Source organism: Gorilla gorilla, chromosome 23 (genome assembly GCF_029281585.2).
Source record: "Gorilla gorilla gorilla isolate KB3781 chromosome 23, NHGRI_mGorGor1-v2.1_pri, whole genome shotgun sequence".
In the NCBI taxonomy this organism is placed as follows: Eukaryota; Metazoa; Chordata; class Mammalia; order Primates; family Hominidae; genus Gorilla; species Gorilla gorilla.
In genome coordinates this window covers 16984282-17006864 of record NC_086018.1, presented here as the reverse complement: position 1 = coordinate 17006864, position 22583 = coordinate 16984282, and the positions used below count along the sequence as shown (strand labels likewise).

At 46.8% G+C, this 22583-nt stretch overlaps 1 long non-coding RNA gene across 2 annotated transcripts; it reads left to right on the top strand.

Annotated features, from left to right (window-relative positions):
* Positions 1–7675: 7675 nt before the first annotated feature.
* Positions 7676–22336, top strand: LOC129529572 (uncharacterized). 2 transcript variants are annotated; one of them, XR_008675118.2, is made up of 3 exons: positions 7676–7913; positions 16113–16313; positions 21099–22336. It is a non-coding gene; the product is annotated as an uncharacterized lncRNA (long non-coding RNA). The 2 variants fall into 2 exon arrangements; XR_010133106.1 differs by lacking the exon at positions 21099–22336 and adding an exon at positions 16653–17235.
* The last annotated feature ends 247 nt before the right edge of the window (positions 22337–22583 follow it).

The following is a 22583-nucleotide window of genomic DNA, read 5'->3' as shown; positions in this document are numbered from 1 at the left end:
TGAGACTCCATCTCAAAAAAAAAGAAAGAAAGAGAAAAGGCCAGGCGCGGTGGCTCACGCCTGTAATCCCAGCACTTTGGGGGGCCAAGGCAGGTGGATCACGAGGTCAAGAGATGCAGACCATCCTGGCCAACATGGTGACACCCCATCTCTACTAAAAATACAAAAAAAATTAGTTGGGCATGGTGGCACGCACCTGTAGTCCCAGCTACTTGGGAGGCTGAGGCAGGAGAATTGCTTGAACCCAGCAGGCGGAGGTTGCAGTGAGCCTATATCATACCACTGCACTCCAGCCTGGCGACAGAGTGAGACTCCATCTAAAAAAAAAAAAAAATCAAAAAACAAAATAAAACCTCTTATTTTGAAAATGTTCAAATATACACAGAAGTAGAGAGAAGAGTAGAATGGATGCCCATGTGCCCAGCATCCAGCCCCTGCTGTTTTATTTTCTCTATTCATCCTTCACATCTTTTTTTCTCTTGTTTTACTCAGAAATACTTAAGTATGTAAGTAGATACACTTCACCCACATAATAGAGAATACTCTATACATGTATTCATGGGTCAAAGGGGTCCCTGAGATACACACAATTCATACTCATCCCTCTGAACACTGCAAGCGTCGTGTGGAGCCATTTGCTTTCCCACACACTCGCTTTCTGCCGCAGCAAGGCTGGACCCTGCTGGAGTGGTGATGTGCAGGAACTGCCTCATAGCTCAGGTGGTAAAGTTATTTGGCTGGGAACTGAGTCTCTCCCCACATGCTGTCACACCCTTCCCGGCCCTGACAAACACAAAGAGATGCATCCCATCAAGTCACCCACTTGGCTGAACCGTGTACCTGGTAACCTCCTTGGGAGGTTCTTTGGAGGGTATTTTTCTCCTCTACACAAAGCATGCCTGCGAAGTAAGCCGAGAATGACAAAAACAGGAAAGCCCAATCTTGCAGAGACAGAGGGGCCAAGGCCTGCATGATAATGCGGCCCAAATTCATAGCTCAGACCCAAAAGAAAACAAATGTTCCATTCTTTCTATGTCCACCTCTAAACTAAGCAATACAGTGAGGGCAGTAAATTGCAATTACAAGTAAGAACTTTAGCAGTTGCTGATCATAAAATGAAAAGGGACAAATACGTTTATCCTTAACAGGGTCACAAATAATTCCACAGCTGTTAATTTTGGCAGCCACGACTCTGCAGGCAGTATGGGCTCATGGTATACTATCTTCATTGTCACCTCGGACAAAGATCCTGTTGGCCAAAGGCACACAGGCATCTTCAGGAAAACTAGATTTAAATGGTAAGATTAAAAAACACAGTCATCATTTAAAAGCACAAGAAAGGTTTCTTTTTTAAAGTTCACTAACAAATCCAGAGAGTGATGAAAGCCAATGCTTTATCCACTTATCAACCCAGATCACATGACCACTTTCAGATGACTCACTTGGCCAGATTTACTGACCAGGACCCTGCACAAAATACTACAGAGAAGACCAACGTTGACAGAGGATGTCTATGTCCTGTGTTCTGCCCACATGAAACCAGCTACCTCCAACCCTCCCTGTCCCTCCTCCAAGGGGTGTGTCTCCGAGTCCCCCGAATCAGTCACCTTTGCTCCATCTCCACCACCATCAGACCTGAGATTCTCAAAGGTCAGAGACGGGCAAGCAGCAGCCACTCAGTGAGAGAGGGAAAGGGATGGCAGGCAGGCCCCAGCCTCAGACTAAGCCAGCATTGGAGAAACTCAAAGGTGTTCAGGTTACTGTCACTTATTTTTCAGAAAAAACAAAATAGGATTTAGAAAAGCTATCATCTGTGCACATACCAAATCATTCTTCATGAGCAGAGTTTTCACCCCAATCACCACCCTGACTGTGCCCTCCTCTGCTCGCTGTGAGATGCCATCTCAAACAGCTCCCAAATGGCCCTTCCTAGGACAAACACAAGCCTCAGCTCAAACAGGGCTGCACAATGTGCGTGTTCCCTCAACTTCTCCAGCAAATGCTCACTTCAGTTAAATTGAGGAGAAAAGCTGCTCCTTACTGAACAGCAAGAAGGGAAAGACAAGGCGTGCAAAAAACAGTATCACATCTTAAAAGTTACCCTCCACCTTACCCCAGCCTTACCCTAACTTTACCTCACCTTACTCCAACTGTAGGCCACCCTACCCCAACCTTACCCCACTTTACCCCAACCTTGTTCTATCTTATCCCAGCATTACCCCACCTTACCCCACTTTACCCCAACATTGCTCTATCTTATCCCAGCCTTACCCCACCTTACCCCATCCTTACTCCAACTTTACCCCAACCTTACTCCAACCTTACCCCAAGCTTACCCCACTTTACCCCAACCTTGCTCTATCTTATCCCAGCCTTACCCCACCTTACCCCATCCTTACTCCAACTTTACCCCAACCTTACTCCAACCTTACCCCAAGCTTACCCCCACTTTACCCCAAGCTTACTCCAACCTTACCCCCTTACTCATCTTACTCCAACCTTACCCCAACTTTGCCAAACCTTACTTCATCTTAGCCCACCTTACCCCAACCTTACTCCGCCTTACCTCAACCTTATCCCACCTTACCCTAACCTTATTTTACCTTATCCCAACTTTAGCCACCGTACACCAACCTTACTCCACCCTTAACCTCATCCTTACTCCATCCTACTCCACCTTGCTCCAACCTTACTTTCAGTAAAATGGCAATGATAATCATATCTAACTCATGGGGATGTTGTGAAAATCAAATGAGAAAATACATATGAAGCACTCAATAAATATTAACTATTTTAATTAGCCTTTGAAGATTTTAAATTTGGTGAAAATTTATAAACAAAAACTCCATGTTTATTTGTAAATTAAATCAGAGTAAACCGTTATTGTTACTTCACTTAAAACATTAATTTGCTATTTATTTATTAAGATGGAGTCTCTCTCTGTGACCTAGGCTGGAGTGCAGTGGCACGATCTCAACTCGCTGTAGCTTCCGCTTCAGTAGCTGGGACTACTGGCGTGTGCCACCACACCTGGCTAATTTTTTTGTGTTTTTAGTAGAGACAGGGTTTCATATATTGGCCAGGCTAGTCTCAAACTCCTGACCTCAAGTGATCCGCCTACCTCGGCCTCCCAAAGTGCTGGGATTACAGGCATGAGCCACCGTGTGGGCTTAATTTGCTATTCACATTGATCTGGCTAGAGCAATTAAACACCTCTGAGATGAAGCTCAGATAGCCAAGGAAAAGGCAGAGTCCTTCTGGCCACTGTGTAGTCTCTGGCAAGAAGCTAATTCCACCAGGCCTTCATCTTCTCAACCATAAACAAGGGGTGTGGTTGTTTATGGTTGAGAACAAAGTGAGTGTTGTCAAAGGGGTGTGTATTCTGAAGAGTAGTTATAAGGCATACCAACAACCGCTGTTCTTCTCTTGTGCAGCTAGTGAGTGCAGAATACATGCCCCTTTGATAACACTCATTTTGTGCTGAGAGCACCACTCAGCAGAGGAGGAGGCTCCAGGCTCCAGGCAGAGCTGTACAGCGGTATGAGGAGGCCAGTTCCAGCCCTGGGTCCTCCCATGAGACCCTGGGATCTTGGATGCACCTGGCTGAACACTTACCACCAGCTCCCTCTATCCACACAAACACTGACACATAGGAAATCCCCAGACGTTATGACACCAGTGCAAGAGCTTAGAGGGCCTATTCTCGAACTGCCACTTAATGATGGTTTGGCCAGACAGGATACGTGCCAGCCCCTGGCTCCTGCCAGCCAGCGCAAGGTGACTCTGCAGCCTACTCTTGCCTTGCAACTGGAAAAGTCTCTCTCTCTCTCTCTGCTCATCTCCCTCTTTTCTGGGAGTGTTAATATGGATGACAGTCAAATCTGTTCTAATTGGGCCCTTGATTTTTAGCTCAACCCATATTTCCTGTGTATTTTCTGCTGAGGCCATCCAGCTGAATCCCTGGCACCCAGAACACCAACAGATACTCAGTAAATACTCATTGAGTGAATCACTCCAACATTATGAGGTAGGTCTTGTCATCCACATTCTGCAATATGAGGCAAATCGCCAAGGCTAAGTGAACTGGTCAAGATGACTTGGCTAGTAAATTGCCATTAGGTACCTCCATGGAGATGCTCCCCAGGCCTCATGCACCTGGTGTGCAGCACTGACCTCACCTCGGCCCTCCCTCCTCATCCTGCACTTCCCCACCCCACCGTCCCCCAGCCCACTCTCCTACCTGAACTCCCTGTGTCAGCTCTAGCTTCCACTCTCTTTCACCAGCACTTCCTACAGCCACCTCTCTCTCCTAGCTTCTCGCCTTTACGACCGTTCTCCACGAGGCACCAGGGCAAGCTGCCCTAAACCCAAATCTGACCAGGCGCTTCTCTGCCTAAGGCTCTGCAATGGCTCCCCACCCTCTAGAGAATAAAAGTCAAGTTCCGGTTTTACACTCCAGCATCTGCTTCTAGTTCTCCAAACACATCACAAACTCCCTGGCCTTCCTGCTTGCGTTCCTACTGTACCTAGGGGACCCATCTCACACTGCCTGTGAACTCCCATTTCTGCCAAGCTCAGGTCCCACTTCCCTAGGAAGCCCCCCTGCCCTCACCCCTAGGTCCAGGTCAGGCAGGGACAGCTGTAATCCTCAACATCACAGGGTATAGATACAATTACCTAGTTATGTGTCCACCTGCCCTATTCAAGTAGAACCACCTGAGGGCAGAGACTAGGTCTTTTTTGATCTTTGGATGCTGAGTGCCTGGCACAAGGTCTGCACTTGGTGGACACTTCAGTGTCTTAATGATTCAATTCACCCAGTTTTCCAAACCTAGGCATCATCTTAGATTCTGCTCTAATCGGGAGCCTGTCAATTACTCTGCCCAAAATCTCTCTGGAATCCTTCTTTCTCCCTCCCCACTGCACTCCTGAGCTCAGGCCCTCATTATTCCCTGGACTGAGACTAACTTCCTTCCTCCGAAATCCCCTTTGTATAATTACAATTCCTGTCTGGTTCCTGTAAGTCACTTTACTGAAACACACATCTTATGTAAATTCCACGCCTAAAGACCCTCTGCAGCGTTTCAGGACCTGCAGGTGACGGGGGCTTTCAAGACACTCTCCATGCCTTTCCCACCTCCCGCTCCAAGCCCACCTCTTGCCTCCCTACGAGCCCAACACCGCTCTAGCGATCATTCCCAGAACTCTCTAGACACATCTATGCCCTATGCAGGCTTTCAGGCACCTGCTGTGCCAGGATGCTCCTAGGGCCATCTCCCGTCTCGGCCATCTCCCGTCTTATCCTTCAAGTTCTGGTTCAGAGGTCATCTACTTGATGAAACCTGAGCTGCCCCCTCCTCCCACTCAGAACTCATCCCCTGCCTCTCCTCTCTGACCCCAGGCACTTTCACCGCCACTCCTTACACCACAAGGTCCCTGCCCCACCTTCCTGGCACCAGGCTGCAGCACCCAACGCAAGCGCGTGCAACCAGTCATTAAGCGGCCGCCCCGTTTCCTTCCATTTAACCTTGCTGCGTCGAACATATCGTGCACCCTCTTCATCTCAACAATGGGAAGAAAGAGTTCCAGGGCTATGACGTGCCTGGCCCAAAGCCACGGTGTGGGGCAGAGCTGGGACCTAGGCCTTCTAATTGGAAATCTTATTTATGCGCAGCACTGAACGCGCGGGTCGGCAGTGAGGACCCCAGGGGTCCGGGGTTGAGGGGGCCGTGCCAGCTGCTTCCGCACCATGGCCACCCTGCTCATGAGGACTCAAGTCCGTGCATTTGCTGAGCATTTGGTCTCCTTCCACTCTCGGTTGACTAGAACGATTCTCTCCTTCCCGCAGCTCATACGAGAACTTGGGGGGCAGTTGCTGTCTCGTGATCCCCACGTCGGAGCGGAAGCCCGCGGCGCCACACACGCACCACGCACGCCTCGCACATGCGCAGCCCTCGCTCTCGCACGCAACTCGTGGCCACCTAGCCTAGTGGCGGCTGCCACGCGTCCTGGCTGAGGGATGGCGGGACCCCAGGCGGCTGGAGTGGCGAAAGTTGACCACCCCCGTCTTTTCTGCCCCGTGGGTGGCTACTGCGTGCCCCCAAGTAACCCAGAGGTTGAGGGCCCCCCAGTGCGCGGCGGCCGGGGGTCAGGATGCGGGACTCCCCTCCACCTTCATGATCTCGCAGTGTGGGGGAGCGCTCAGGGACAGAAATGAGGCCCGAGATGTGTGCCTTCTCCTTGCTCCTGACCGCTGACTTCGTTATTCCAAATACGCAGCCGAAACCATCGCTCTTGCAGGTGCAGCTTTTCTCTGCCTCTCCTATGTGGAAAGCAGCGCAGCGTGGACTCCAGCCAAACTCCCTCAGTTGGATTGCAGCTCTCTGGCTCTCTTTCCCTGTGACCTTGGGCAGTTTACCTCCTCTATGTCTCAGTTTCCTCAGCTGTGCAAAGGGGTTACTGATCCTGCTTAACGGGGTGGGTTGTTGTGAAGAGGAAATGAGTTAACATAAGTAGAGAAAGAGACTGGTGCCTGGCAAGCACTATGTGAGTGTTTTGATGTTATTATTGCTGTTTTTATTAGAGCTGTGTGTAACGGGACGTTTAATGAGCCTTTTCCTGTTACCCTGGAATTAGTGAGTCAGGGCACAAAGGTGAGTACCCAGAGGCATTCGGTATCCCACACTGTAAAGGCAGCACAACATGGCAGCACCCAGAGCTTATTGTTAGAGGGCTGAAGAGCCAGCCCTGCCATTCCGAACCACCACCACCCTACCCTCAGGCTTACATAACTGGGCAACAGGGGAGGGATGGGGCGGGAGGAAGGGTAAGAGTTTCCCTAAGCAGCCTCCTGGGTGCAGAAATAGGGAGGGTGCGGTGCTATTACTAAAGCCAACAGGGTGTAGCTCAAAGAGAGTTACCATAATGACTTCAGATGCCTAAAAAAGAGAGGCTGGCATCTTCCCTGATTGGATGTCTGCTTGGACAGTGTGAGCTTGCTAGACTGCCTTTATACCTGGCTTTGAAGAAATCTAGAAAACTCAGAGACCTCTGGGCAGGGGTCTTCAGGGGGCTTCCCTGTCATTGCTTGTGCTGTCCAATGCCAGACCCCATCCACTAGGCAAGAGGCTGTGGAGCAAACAGCAATAGGGAGTAACACTGATGGCAAAGCTAGTTGGAGTTGGGAGTGAAGGAGGTTGGGCTAGAGCTCGTTTCCCATACCAGAACACTCTATACTGAAGATACCCTGCAGAGCCTCTGGAAAAACTTACATGAACTCCCCATGAAAGGTCAGTGGGGCTGGGCGCGGTGGCTCATGCCTGTAATCCCAACACTTCAGGAGGCCGAGGCGGGCAGATTACGAGGTCAGGAGTTCGAGACCAGCCTGACCAGCATGGTAGAACCCCGTCTCTACTAAAAATACAAAAATTAGCCAGGCGTGGTGGCACTTGCCTGTAATCCCATCTACTCAGGAGGCTGAGGCAGGAGAATTGCTTGAACCCAGGAGGCAGAGGTTGCAGTGAGCCGAGATCACGCCATTGCACTCCAGCCTGGGTGACAGAGCGAGACTCCGTCTCAAAAAAAAAAAAAAAAAAAAAAAAGTTAGTGTACAGACTGGCCTCACAGAGATCAAAAACAGCTAGTTGGAGAATTTAAGTTACCTGATTTTAACACTGTAGGGAGGGATTAGATCGTGAGGACTCCAACTTCATGAATAGATTAGTGCCCTTATAAAAGGGCCCAAAGGAACCAGCTAGCCCTTTTATGCCTTTCCATCTGTTTCACTGTGAGTACACAGTGTTCATTTCCTCAAGAGGACACAACAAGGCACCATCTTGGAAGCAGAGAGCGAGCCATCACTGGACACCAAACCTGCAGGTGCCTTGATCTTGGACTTCCCAGCCTCTATAACTGTAAGTGATGAATTTGCTGTTTACAAATTATCCAGTTTCAGGTATTTTGTTATAGCAGCAGAAACAGACTAGGACACATAATTTTAAAAATTGATTAATCGTACTGCATCAAATTTTAAACTTTGACCACTTCAAAAGACACTATTAGACCAGTGGTTGGTTGCCAGGGGTTGCATTTGAGGGGAGGGGATTGACTAGAAGAGGGTATAGGGAAATTTTGGGAGGGTGATGGGAAAATTCCATATCTTGATTGTAGTGGTAGAATTCACAGAACTCTGCCTAAAAAGGGTGAGTGTTATTAAATGTAAATTATACTTCAATAAACCCAGAGAAAATTAATTTTTAATAAGACCTCATTTAGACAATGAAAGACAAGCTACAGACTAGGAGAATATCTAAACACGTATCTCATAAAGTATTTCTACTCAGAATACATAAAGAACTCATTTGGCTCTATAAGAAAATTGCAAACAGGCTGAATGCAGTATCTTAGCATTTTGGGAGGCCGAGGTGGGCAGATCGCTTGAGCCCAGGAGTTTGAGACCAGCTTGGGTAACATGGCAAAACCCAATCTCTACAAAAAAAAAAAAACAAAGAAGTTAACCAGGTGTGGTGGTGCATGCCTGTAGTCCCAGCTGCTCAGGAGGCTGAAGTGGGAGAGTCGCCTGAGTCCAGGAGGTAAAGGTTGCAGTGAGCTGTGATCACACCACTGCACTCCGGCTGAGTGACAAAGTGAGACCCTGTCTCAGTAGATAGATAGATAGATTGATTGATTGATTTACAAACAAAATAATATTTCACCAAAGAAGAAATACAATACAGATGACACATAAGTACATGAAGGATGCTTGGCCATCATCTGTTAGAGAAGCACAAAACCACCAGTGAGACATCACTAAACTAGTACATGTCCACTTGAATGACCCAAATTAAAAAGATTAACAATAGCAAGTGTTGATGAAGATGTGGAGCAACTAGAATTCTCACATATAGCAGGTAGGAATCAATGCAAAATGATTAGGCCAATTTGGAAAACATTTTGGTAATTTCTCATGAAGTTGTAACTGCTTAACCATTCAGCTCAGCAATCCTACTGCTAGGTAGTTAGCCCAGAGACATAGAAACATGTCACCACAAGACTTACCTATAGCAAAATGTTCATAGAAGCATTATTAATAACAGTCAAAAAGTGGAGGCTGGGCACAGTGGCTCATGCCTGTAATCCCAGCACTTTGGGAGGCCAAGGCGGGCAGATCACCTGAGGTCAGGAGTTCGAGACCAGCCTGACCAACATGGTGAAACCCGTCTCTACTAAAAATACAAAAATTAGCCGGGCGTGGTGGTGCATGCCTGTAATCCCAGATACTCAGGAGGCTGAGGCAAGAGAATCGCTTGAACCGAGGAGACAGAGGTTGCAGTGAGCCAAGATCGCACCACTGTACTCCAGCCTGGGTGACAGAGCGAGACTCCGTCTCAAACAAACAAACAAAAAGTGGAACAGGTAGATCCATACAGTGGAATAACACTTGGCAGAATAAAGGAACAGACTGCTGCTGCACACAGCAAGGAGTCTCACATTTGTCAGGCTCAGCAGGAGAAGCCAGACACCAAGGGCTGCATACTGTGAAATTCTAGAAAGGCAACACTGTGGTGAGAGAAAGCAGATGAGTACTTAGGGGCTAGGTGTTGGGGGAAAGGATTGACTGCATGGAGCACAAAGTGGGCTCAGCAGTGAAAATATTTTGTATCATAATTGTCGTAGTTATTTGTCAAAAATTGAATTGTGTGCTTAAAATTGGTGAACTTTGTTGTAAGTAAAGTATACCTCAATTTAAAAAAAAATTAAATTAGTGTTAGCCTGAGAAAAATACAGCCAGTGTACCCTGTACATGGAAAGACTTTTGCCGTTTTCCCTAATTCATTCTCCATGACCTGACATCAGAGAAGGGAGACCCTAAGGAGAGTGGTGGGAATTCAGAGGCAGCACATCCCACCTGTTCTCTTAAAGTGTCCTAAGCCATAAACCCACGTGGTGATGGGAGTGGGCAAAGGCTTACCCTGTATTTGAGATTGAACTAGCTGGACTTTGAATAACTGCTTGGGAACTTACGGGATCTGCCCAAAGTATTGTTAAGGGAAATATGGGAAATTTGACAGAGATTCATTGAAGGTAGCAATTAGAGAAAGTAATTTATACCTCCTGAGATGAGATAGCTCAGTAATTTGCATTTATCATTAAATTAGTATAACAGAGCTTCCACAGAGCATGTGGACACAGTACTGTATTTTCCGAATATATATAGATGCCATTGCAGTTAATAAAATACAGACTCAGCTGGGCGCGGTGGCTCACGCCTATAATCCCAGCACTTTGGGAGGCCGAGGCAGGCGGATCACGAGGTCAGGAAATCGAGACCATCCTGGCTAAAACAGTGAAACCTCGTCTCTACTAAAAATACGAAAAATTAGCCGGGGGTGGTGGCGGGCTCCTGTAGTCCCAGCTACTCGGGAGGCTGAGGCAGGAGAATGGCGTGAACCCAGGAGGTGGAGCTTGCAGTGAGCCGAGATAGCGCCACTGCACTCCAGCCTGGGTGACAGAGCGAGACTCCATCTCAAAAATTAAATAAATAAAATAAATTTAAAAAAATTAAAAAATAAAATACAGACTCACTTAAGATATTGCTGAGCTCGGCCTGGCATAGTGGCTCATGCCTGTAATCCCAGCACTTTGGGAGGCCAACGCAGGCAGATCACTTGAGCCCAGGAGTTTGAGATCAGCTTGGACATGACAAGACCCTGTCTTTAAAAAAAAAAAAATTATAAAAAAATACCTACATTGCTGACCTTATAATGCGCTTTTGTCATTATATATTTTCTTGATCAGCAGATACTGAAAGTGCAGCTGTTATACCAAGGAGTCCTTGGTGTTTGAGGGAGTGTCCCTACAGGGGTGATAGTACAGCCGATACAGTCCTTTGGAAACAAGAATGGAAATGGGGCTGGGCACAGTGGCTCACGCCTATAATCCCAACACTTTGGGAGGCCAAGACGGGTGAATCACAAGGTCAGGAGATCAAGACCATCCTGGCTAACATGGTGAAACCCTGTCTCTACTAAAAATACAAAAAATTAGGCAGGCATGGTGGTGGGTGCCTGTAGTCCCAGCTACTCGGGAGGCTGAGGCAGGAGAATGGCATGAAACCAGGAGGCAGAGCTTGCAGTGAGCCGAGATCGCGCCACTGCACTCCAGCCTGGGTGACAGAGTGAGACTCCGTCTCAAAAAAAAAATTAAGATATGGGCCGGGTGCAGTGGCTCATGCCTGTAATCCCAGCACTTTGGGAGGCTGAGGCGGGTAGATTATGAGGTCAGGAGTTCAAGACCAGCCTGGCCAAGATGGCAAAACTCCATCTCTACTAAAAATACAAAAAATTAGCCAGGCCTGTAATCCCGAGTAGCCTGTAATCTCAGCTACTCGGGAGGCTGAGGCAGAGAATTGCTTGAACCTGGGAGGCAGAGGTTACAGTGAGCCAAGATTGTGCCACTGCACTCCAGCCTGGGCAACAGAGCAAGACTCTATTTAAAAAAAAAAGAAGATATGATCACATGTTATTAACCCCACCCCATCTCCTCCCTCAATTCTCTGCCAATTACCCCCTGAAAACCCTAATTCCCAAATCTTTTTCTTCCATTAAGATCTCTCCTAAATTCCAGATGTCTAGCGCACTGCCTGCTGGACTTCCTCACTTGCTACCTCACAGGCACCTCGAATTCAGCATTTCCAAATTCTAGTTTATCACCTCTCCCAGTGCCCCGATTGGCTCCCTGACACGGTGTGATGCCACAAGTCGCACACTCATGCACATGCACAGAACTGGTAACCAAGGCCAGTAGCTCTTATCACCTAACTTTCTTTTTTATTTGTATGAATTTATGGGGTACAGGTGCAGTTTTGTTACATCCATAGATTGTATATTGGTGAAGTGTGGACTTTTAGGGTATCCAACACCCAAATATCTGTACCCATTAAGTAACTTCTCACCAGCCACCCCTCTCCCACCCCTCACCCTTCAAAGTCTCCATTGTCTATCATTTCACACTCTAAGTCCTTATGTACACGTTATTTAGCTCCCACTTACAAGTGAGAACCTGTGGTATTTGTCTTTCTGTGTCCAGCTTGTTTCACTTAAGATAATGGCCTCCAGTTTCATCCATGCTGCTGCAAAAGATATGATTTTATTCTTTTTTATGTCCAAATAGTATTCCATTGTGTATGTATACCATGTTTTCTTTCTTCATTCTTCCATCCATGGACACTCAAGCTGATTCTTTGTCTTTGCTATTGTGAATAGTGCTGCAGTAAACATACAAATACAGGTGTCTTTTTGATGTAATGATTTCTTTTCCTTTAGATACCCAGCAATGGGATTGCCAGATCGAATGGTAGTTCTATTTTCAGTTCTTTGAGAAATCTTCATACTGTTTTCCATAAAGGTTGAACGAATTTACATCCCCACCCATCACCTAAGTTTCAAGCTCATCCCCAATTTCCCCCCACACTACTTTTGCCTGCAGAATCCTTGCAAATAGCTGCCTGTGCAGTCCCCCTGCCTCCAGTTGCTGCCCCCTCCCCAAAGACTGTGGCTTTGTTTGGATGAGTCTGGCATACCCCATCACCCTTCCCACCCTGCAACGGAAGCTCTCCAGTGGGTTCCCACTGCTCTGAGGACAGAGTCCAAGGCTCCTAGCCAGGCACTGAAGGTCCTGCCTGGGCCAGCCCCAGCAGCCCCCACCCCCCACCCCAGCTCTAGTTCCTTTGTCATCCTGCGGCAGTTCAGCTGTACCCCCACACGGAGAGCACTGGAAGGTGCCCAAGGTATGCTTGTTGGGTGGATCAGTCCAATGTTATAAGGTAGGTATTGCCATCACCATTCTGTATATAACTAGATGAGCTCACTGAGGTTAAGACAACTGCACTTAGCTAGTAAATAGAACAGGTCTGGGATGAACCTAGGCCCATTGAACTGGAGAGCCTGAGGTCGTAAACTCTGTGCCAAAGACTTCTTGAGCATGCGAACTCACCGAGATCAGAAGCACACAGCAATGGCTGCACTGCCGTGTTGAGCGGGTGTGGAGATGTGCTTAAATGCCGCAGGGGCAAGGGCCAGAGCATGGGAGAAGCCACATGGTGATGGAAGGTGACTGGGGTCACATGGTGATGGCAGGTGGCCAAGACCAGTATGCAGAAAAGGAAGGCAGCACGTGGCATTGCCGGGGCTATGGACAGACTTGCAGGGGTGGGGTGCAGTTCTTAGTCTTCCAAGACAGGAGGGCAGCTGTGGGCCTGGCCCTGACAAGATTCCTTTGACTCAGAGAGGAAATCAAGCTGCATGGCCATCAACCCATGCGAGACAGAAACTGGCTCCTCCTTAGCGCCCTGGGGAACAGCACCCCACCAGGCTGAGCCCTTGAGCTGCAGGAGGAGGAGCTGGCCCAGGTGAGCGTGGAATACTCACCTCCCCGCAGTTTGAGGGGCCCGGCTCTTTCCTTCTGAGGCTACTTTGGGGCCTCACAAATCAGATGAAAGTTCAGCCGTAATCACACATGTGCTTACATGTAGTAGTTTGTGGAACATTTGCCCTAAACTTGTCCTGGGAACAATCTTTAGAAGAGTTTATTTGGCTGGGCAAGGTGGCTCACGCCTGTAATCCCAGCACTTTGGGAGACCAAGGTGGGAGGTATTGCTTGAGGCCAGGAGTTTGAGACCAGCCTGGGCAACCTAGTGAGATTCCATCTGTACAAAAAAATTTTTTTTTTTTTTTTTGAGACAGAGTCTCACTCGCTCTGTTGCCCAGGCTGGAGTGCAGTGGCACGATCTCAGCTCACTGCAACCTCCACCTCCCCAGTTCAAGCAGTTCTCCTGTCTCAGCCTCCCAAGTAGCTAGGACTACAGGTGCGTGCCCCCATGCCCAGCTAATTTTTGTATTTTTAGTAGAAACGGGGTTTCACCATATTGGTCAGGCTGGTCCTGAACTCCTGACCTCAAGTAATCCACCCGCCTCGGCCTCCCGAAGTGCTGGGATTACAGGCATGAGCCACTGTGCCCATCCCCCAAATTTTCTTTTTTAATTAGCTGGGTGTTGGCCAGGCGTGGTGGCTCACGCCTATAATCCCAGCACTTTGGGAGGCCGAGGCGGGCGGATCACCTGAGGTTGGGAGTTCAAGACCAGCCTGACCAACATGGAGAAATCCCATCTCTACTAAAAATACAAAATTAGCTGGGTGTGGTGGCACATGCCTGTAATCCCAGCTACTCTGGAGGCTGAGGCAGTAGAATGGCTTGAACCCGGGAGGCGGAGGTTGCAGTGAACCGAAATCATGCCATCGCACTCCAGCCTGGGCAAAAAGAGCAAAACTCTGTCTCAAAAAACAAAACAAAAAAATTAGCCGGGTGTGATGGCATATGCCTGTAGTCCCAGCCACTCAGGAGGCTGAGGCAGAAGGATCGATTGAGCCCAGGAGGTTAAGGGTGCAATGAGCTGTGATCCCACCACTGCATTCCAGCCTGGGTGACAGAGTGAGACCCTGTCTCAAAAATAAATAAACGAATAGTATAAAATTAAAAAAAGAGTTATATTTAGAAAACAAAAATGAGCAATTATTAAAAATAAGTTTTTACTTCTATTTTCTTTACTATTAACAATTCTCTAGACCATGGTTCAACAAAACAAATTTTTTTTTTTGAGACAGAGTCTCAAAATTTTTGTTGTAGGGGGGACAGGTTGAGCGATCACAGCTCACTGCAACATCTGCCTCCCAGGCTCAAATGATCTTCCCACCTCAGCCCCCAGAGTAGCTGGGACCACAGGTGCACACCACCACGCCCAGCTAATTTTTGTATTTTTTTTTTGGTGGAGATGGGGTCTTGCTGTGTTGCCCCCACTGGTCTCGAACTCCTGGGCTCAAGCAACCCTCCTGCCTTGGCCTCCCAAAGTGCTGGAATTACAGGCATGAGCCACCACATGTGGCCCAAATGGAGATATATATATATATTTTTTTTTTAATTTATTTTTTTTTTTAGTGTTCTGAAGTTTTAAAGTTTATAAATTAAGACTCTCTGGCCAGGCACGGTGGTTCATGCCTGTAATCCTAGCACTTTGGGAGGCCAAGGCGGGTGGATCATCTGAGGTCAGGAGTTCAAGACCAGCCTGGCCAACATAGTAAAACCCCATCTCTATTAAAAATACAAAAATTAGCTGGGCGTGGTGATGCATGCCTGTAATCCCAGCTACTCAGGGGGCTGAGGCAGGAGAATCGCTTGAACCAGGGAGGCAGAGGTAGCAGTGAGCTTAGATGGCTCCATTGCACTCTAGCCAAGGCGACAGAGCGAGACTGTCTCAAAAAAATAAAAACAAAATAAGCCTCTCCAAATTGTGATTCAATTAAGACCACAAATCTAGAACCTGAGAGCATTGTTTCTTGCCCATAATTTTCTGCACCCTCATCTCTTCTTTACTTTGGATTGCATTCCGCACCCTCCACCTTCATCAGGTCAGTCCCTCAGTGCGTTTTCTACTTTGCCCCAGTTGCGATGGAGCGCTCCTTGTTTCTGTGATCATATTGACATGGAGGTTTCCCAGGCTCTGCCTCCACACTCTCATCATGTGCCCTGCCAGGATCACCCTGCACCTTCCCATCGCTATGAAATGCCACCTTTACCACCCGAACTGGGCTTTGTTGTTGTTGTTAGAGACAGCGTCTCACTCTGTCGCCCAGACTAGAGTGTAGTGGCTTGACCATAGCTCACTGCAGCCTCGAATTGCTGGGCTCAAGTGATCCTCCCACCTTGGCCTCCCAAAGTGCTAGGAGGTATTAAGTTGCTAAATTTATGGTAATTTGTATGTCAGCAATAGAAAACCAGTACACATACTTTTGAGAAGAAGGAGGTGTGTGTTTTTGCCCATTCCTTTGGTGCATCCACACTGTTGTGGAATGTTCTGCCTCTTCATTTTGACCACCAGTTACTATGATTTGGAGACTAGTAGGTCATACTAACTTGGGTACTTGTCACTATTTGTTTTGTTGGAATTGCTGAGGACATGTCAGTGTCTATTAATTTCACTCTGTCTCTTGCAGTTATAATGACAGTCTGTTGTAGGTACCTGAGGTATGTGGGTACACATTTTCATTCTCTCATTCAGCAAATATACACTGGAATTAGGAGTCTCGCACTTTACTGGCCCCTGCAGCTGCAGAGATGACTGGTCACATTCTCATGGATGAAGGTAACGGCAGAGTAGCGAGGGGCTGTGAACCCCCACTGGAGCTGACTGCCCGCCTAGATCCTGACTCTGCCACTCTCAAGTCCCATGATGTGTCTCCATGACTTCCTTTCCACAGGGGTACGTGGATGGCTGGGGTTGCGGGGTAGCGTTGTGTGTGTGCATCCCTGGGAACCATGCCTGTCACTCAGCAGGTGCCAGGTGATGGTATCTGTTGCTACCATCATTGTGACTTCACTGGCTGGGAGCTAACACCAACTAAGACAGGAGTTCTTTTTAAAGAGCAGTGTTCATCTTGTGGACTGGGACCTGTCATGGCCTCCTTGGTGGGGTCAAATCTGGTGTTGCCTGTGGGGTTCCCTGGGCCTCCTAGAGCTGGTTTCAGAAGGCCTGCAGGGCCAGAGGCAAGATGGGCCCAGGTGGGGCATGTCACATCATTATATTTTCTGCCTGTTACAGCAAAGGATATGCCACCACCCTCCTGTGTCTGAAGCTTGCCCAGCCAGCAGGTCCAGCTCCAGTGCTGCGTCATGTGAAAGCCTTCCCCACTATCATGGCCTGCCCTGGATTCTCACGGAATTGTGAGAAAACCTCCAAACACTAACTCCCTACCAAGTCAGCCACTCAGCACATCAGAGTAGTGTCACCTCGGGCTGGGACTGTCCAGAACGCTGGAGTCCCACAGCCTCACTTCCCACTAACAGCTGCCTCCCTCCTCATCCCTGCCCACATGGATTCCAGGCACGGTGGAGTGGAGGAGAACGTTCCATGCTAATGCAGGACGCCTTGAGAGAGGAACGTCTCCACCGTGGGAGGGACAATGAGTCTCTGGCACTGGGGCTTTGGCCTGAACGGTCTGGATCACCTTCACCCAGAAAACAGCCCCCCAGAGCCCAGGGGTCGGGGGAGCCACATTCCCCCACAGTTCAGAGGGCACAGCTGTGACATGCCCATCCCTCCCTCAGAATCAGCCATCCCCACTTGGTTGTTCCAGACCTCTGGTTCCTGCTGGGCAGCCCTTCTGCCCAGACCTCTGAAACAGTTGGCAGATGAATTCATGGTATAAGCTAAGCCTGAGGCCAGCTTCCAAGCAAAGTGTTTTAGATTTATGCTTATTTATTTTATTTTATTTTTTAAAGACAGAGTCTCACTGTGTCACCCAGGCTGGAGTGCAGTGGCACGATCTCGGCTCACTGCAACCTCCGCCTCCCTGGCTCAAGCAATTCTCCTGCCTCAGCCTCCCGAGTAGCTGGGACTACAGGCACACACCGCCACGCTGGCTAATTTCTTTCGTACTTCAGTAGAGATGGGGTTTCACCGTGTTCCCCAGGCTGGTCTCGAACTCTTGAGCTCAAGCAATCTGCCCGCCTTGGCCTCCCAAAGTGCTGGGATTACAGGCATGAGTCATCCTGCCCGGCCTATGCTTATGTTTTTAAGCTCCAAAGACTACTGGTTCTGGGAAGGACTGGGTCACTATGTGACCTTGTGTAGGTCTCTTTTGGCCCTGAGTCCAGGAGGGCTCTGTGACTCCAGGTTGTGGCTGCGTCTGGCAGCTAACAATTGTTTAGTTTACAGTGTCCTTCCTCTTCATCTTGTTTGCATTCAGTTGCCCATGCCTGCCTCTGGGGGGAGGTGGGAAGGAATGTGGCTCCTGGGAGGAGCCCAGCTCCATGTGCCATTCTGAGGAGCCAGGCTGCACGCCCCTGGGCCATAGCTGCTGGTGGATGGATGAGTACACTGGCAGAGGCACTGGGAAGGGAAGACAGAATTGTTGGCCAATAGTCCCCTTTTACTGATTTTCTTGTCATTTTTGTGTTTGTTTTATTATAAAGATAACAGCTGTATTTGAGAAAGAAAGCTCAAACTATAAAGAAAATTTAAAATTGCCCTGTCTTACTCCAACTCCATTCCCTGAAGGTGGCCTGTCTTAACTATTTTTGTTTCTAGTTCTTACAGTGGTTGCCTTCGTAATTCTAAAGCATACAACTCACATCTTGATTTCTCAACTGTGTAGTTTCTTTTGGCTCTATTGTATGAAATCAATGTGAAGTTAACATATTTAGACAACCTCTCCTCCTCTCAACCTCTCAATTTGTTCATTACTTTTAGATCTTGTAATCCAGTGCTTTCAAAATGCAGGTTCCCAGGCCGCAGACAAACTCATTGGAATTTGTGGTGGGACCTAGGAATGTGTATTTATAATAGTCTCCCCTAGTTAATTGTGTTCACTAAAGTTTGAAAACCATCATCCTTATAACTAAATAAGTGTCTTAGGAGTTGGGGCATTTTTGTCTGCCCTATCAGAAACCCAGCTAAGGAAGGACATCAATGAAGATGGAGGATGAAGAAATACAAATTTCACCCCTCCACAAAAACAATGAAAAAAGGGAAAAAACTCAAAAATCAACTTTTTAAAAATAGCTCTGCATGTGACATGTTATCTCACTGTTGTTTTGTTTTGCATTTCTCTGGTGACTAATTATGTCAAGTATTTTTTTCATGTGCTTATTGGTCATTTATAGATCTTCTTTGAGAAATATCTCTACAGGTCCTTTGCCCATTATAAAATCGGGTTACTGATCTTTTTATTATTGAGTTGCAAGTGTTAAAGTGTTCTAAAATGGACTGCGGTGATGGTTGCACATATCTGTGACCACACTGAAAGCCATTGGATGGTGCACTTTGGGTGAATCGTGGGTATGTAAATTATATTTCAATAAAGCTGTTAAAAACGAGAAAAAAAAAATAGCTCTGGACATTAAAAGGCTTGCAGCAGGCCAGGCATGGTGGCTCATGCCTGTTATCCCAGCACTTTGGGAGGCCGAGTCGGGTGGATCACTTGAGATCAGGAGTTCGAGACCAGCCTTATAGTGAAATCCAGTATCTACTAAAAATACAAAAAACAAAACAAAACAAAAAAACAAACAAACAAAAAACAGGCATGGTGGTGCATGCCTGTAACCCCAGCTACTTGGGAAGCTGAGGTAGGAGAATCGCTTGAACCGGGAGGCAGAGGTTGCAGTGAGCTGAGATCATGCCACTGCACTCCAGCCTGGGCAACAGAGCAAGACTCTAACTCAAAAAAAAAAAAAAAAAAAAAGCAAGCAAACAAAAAAAGGTTTGCAGCAACATGAGGAAAACATTCAAGAGAAATGCCTCATTCTTAGTAAGAAATAAAGGCTGAAATCTTCCCAAATTTGATGAATTTGGAGTTAGTAGTTAAAAAAAAAAAAAGAAAGAAAGTTCTAGCAAGAAAAGCCTAGGATCAGACGGCTTTACTGGCAAATTCCACCAAATGTTTAAAGAGGGTTTAACACCAGTACTTCTCAGATGTGTCCAAAAAACAGAAGAGGAGGGAACACTTACTGACTTATGCTGTGAAGCCCGACAAAGACATCACAATAAAAAATACAGAGCAATATCCCTTATAAACTTGGATTCAAAAATCCTTAACAAACAACTAACAAACCAAATTCAGCAACATGTTAAAGGATTGTACACCATGACCAAGTAGGATCTATCCCAGGAATGCAAGGTTGGTTTAAAACACAGAACCTAATCAATGTAATACATCATATTAATAGGATAAAGGGACAGAACCACAAGGTCATCTAAATAGGCACAAAAGAATTTGACAAAAACCTTTAACAGGCAGGGTGTGGTGGTTCATTCATGCCTGTAATCCCAGCATTTTGAGAGGCCAAGGCGGGTGATCACCCGAGGTCACAAGTTTGAGACCAGCGTGACCAACATGGTGAAACCCCATCTCTACTAAAGATACAAAAAATTAGCGGGGCGTGGTGGCGGGTGCCTGTAACCCCAGCTACTCAAGAGGCTGAGGCAGGAGAATCACTTGAAACGGGGAGGCAGATGTTGCAGTGAGCCGAGATCACACCATTGCACTCCAGCCTGGGCAACAAAAGTGAAACTCCATCTCAAAAAAAAAAAAGAAAAAAATAACAAAGTCAGGATACCCTTTAGTGATAAAAATCATGCAGCAAACTAGGAATAGGAGGGAACTTGCACAGTCTGAAAAAGGGAATCTATGAAAAACCCACAGCTAACATCATACTTAATGGTAAAAAACTGAAAGCCTTCCCCCTGAGATTAGGAACAAGACAAAGATGGCCACTCTTGCCACTTACTTAACATTGTACTAGAAATTCTAGGCTGGGCAACTAGACAAGAAAAAATAACAAAAAGCCATCTAGATTGGAGAGAAAGAAGTAAAACTCCATTTGCAGATGACATGATCTTGTATAAAGAATACCCTAAAGAAACTGGGCATGGTGGCTTATGCCTTTAATACCAGCAATTTGGGAGGTTGAGGTGGGTGGATTGCTTGAGCCCAGGAGTTCAAGACCAGCCCAGGCAACCTGGCAAAACCCCATATCTACAAAAAATTAGCTGGGCATGGTGGCACACACCTGTAGTTCTAGCTACTCAGGAGACTGAGGTGGGAGGATCACCTGAGCCTGGAAGATTAAGGCCACATAAGCCATGATCATGCCACTGCACTCCAGCCTGGGTGGCAGAGTGAGACCCTGTCAAAACAAAACAAAACAAAACCCTAAAGAATCTGCACAAAAACTGGTAGAGCTAATAAGTGAGTTTAGTAAAGTTGCAGGATACAAGATTAATATACAAAACCAGTTGCATTTCTATCTACTGGCAATGAACAATTTGAAAATCAAATTAAGAAAATACAGCATCAAAAGAATAGTCTTGAAATACTTAGAAATAAATTTAATTTAAAAAGTGCAAGGCTGCTATACAAAATCTACAAGACATTGTTGAAAGAAAATGGAAAGATATTCTATATTCATGGACCAGAAAACTTAACATTAAGATCTTCAGATTTAATGCAATACCTATCAAAGTTTCAACGGCTTTTTTTTTTTCCAGAAATGGACAAGCTGATTCTAAAATTCATATGGAACTGCAAGGGACACAGAAGAACCAAAGCAGTCTTGGACAAGAACAATGTTAGAAGACTCACTTCTCCATTTCAAAACTTACTAGAAAACTATAGTAATCAGCCAGGTGCGGTGGCTCACGCCTGTAATCCCAGCACTTTGGGAGGCCAAGGTGGGCAGATCACTTGAGGTCAGGAGTTTGAGACCAGCCTGGCCAACATGGTGAAACCCCATCTCAACTAAAAAGACAAAAAAATTAGCTGGACATGGTGGTGGGCACCTATAATCCCAGCTACTCAGGAGGCTGAGGCAGAAGAATGGCGTGAACCCGGGAGGCAGAGGTTGCAGTGAGCCAAGATCACACCATTGCACTCCAGCCTGGGCAACAGAGCGAGACTCTGTCTCAAAAAAAAAAAAAAAAAAAAAAAAAAGTTCATAACAGCACTATATTTACAACAGCCCAAAAATGGAAACAACACAAATGACCACCAACAGATAAATGGATAAACAGAATAAAGGAATATTATTTAGCACCACAGATAATGAGGTGTTGAATGAGGCTACAGCGCAGATGAACCTGGAAACACTGTGCTAAGAGAAAGACACCTGACACAAAAGCCCACATACTGTGTGATTCCAGTTCTATGAAATGTCCAGAACAGGCAAATCTACAGAGAGAAAGATGCCAGACACAAAAGCCCACATGCTGTGTGATTCCAGTTCTATGAAATGTCCAGAACAGGCAAATCTACGGAGAGAAAGATGCCAGACACAAAAGCCCACATGCTGTGTGATTCCAGTTTTATGAAATGTCCAGAACAGGCAAATCTACGGAGAGAAAGATGCCAGACACAAAAGCCCACATGCTGTGTGATTCCAGTTCTATGAAATGTCCAGAACAGGCAAATCTACGGAGAGAAAGATGCCAGACACAAAAGCCCACATGCTGTGTGATTCCAGTTCTATGAAATGTCCAGAACAGGCAAATCTACGGAGAGAAAGATGCCAGACACAAAAGCCCACATGCTGTGTGATTCCAGTTCTATGAAATGTCCAGAACAGGCAAATCTACGGAGAGAAAGATGCCAGACACAAAAGCCCACATGCTGTGTGATTCCAGTTTTATGAAATGTCCAGAATAGGCAAATCTACGGAGAGAAAGATGCCAGACACAAAAGCCCACATGCTGTGTGATTCCAGTTCTATGAAATGTCCAGAATAGGCAAATCCACGAAGACAAAGTAGATTGGTGGATACCTAGGGCATGGGGTGGGGAGAAGTGGGGAATAACTGCCAACAGATTTGCGGTTTCTCTTGGGGAAATGGAAATGTTCTGGAATTACATCGTGGCGATGCATGTACAGCATAGTGAATATACTAAAGCCACTGAAGTATAAACTTTAAAATGATTAATTTTATGTTATGTGAATTGTATCTCAATAAAAAATGTTTTAAAAAGGAAAGAAACAGCTGG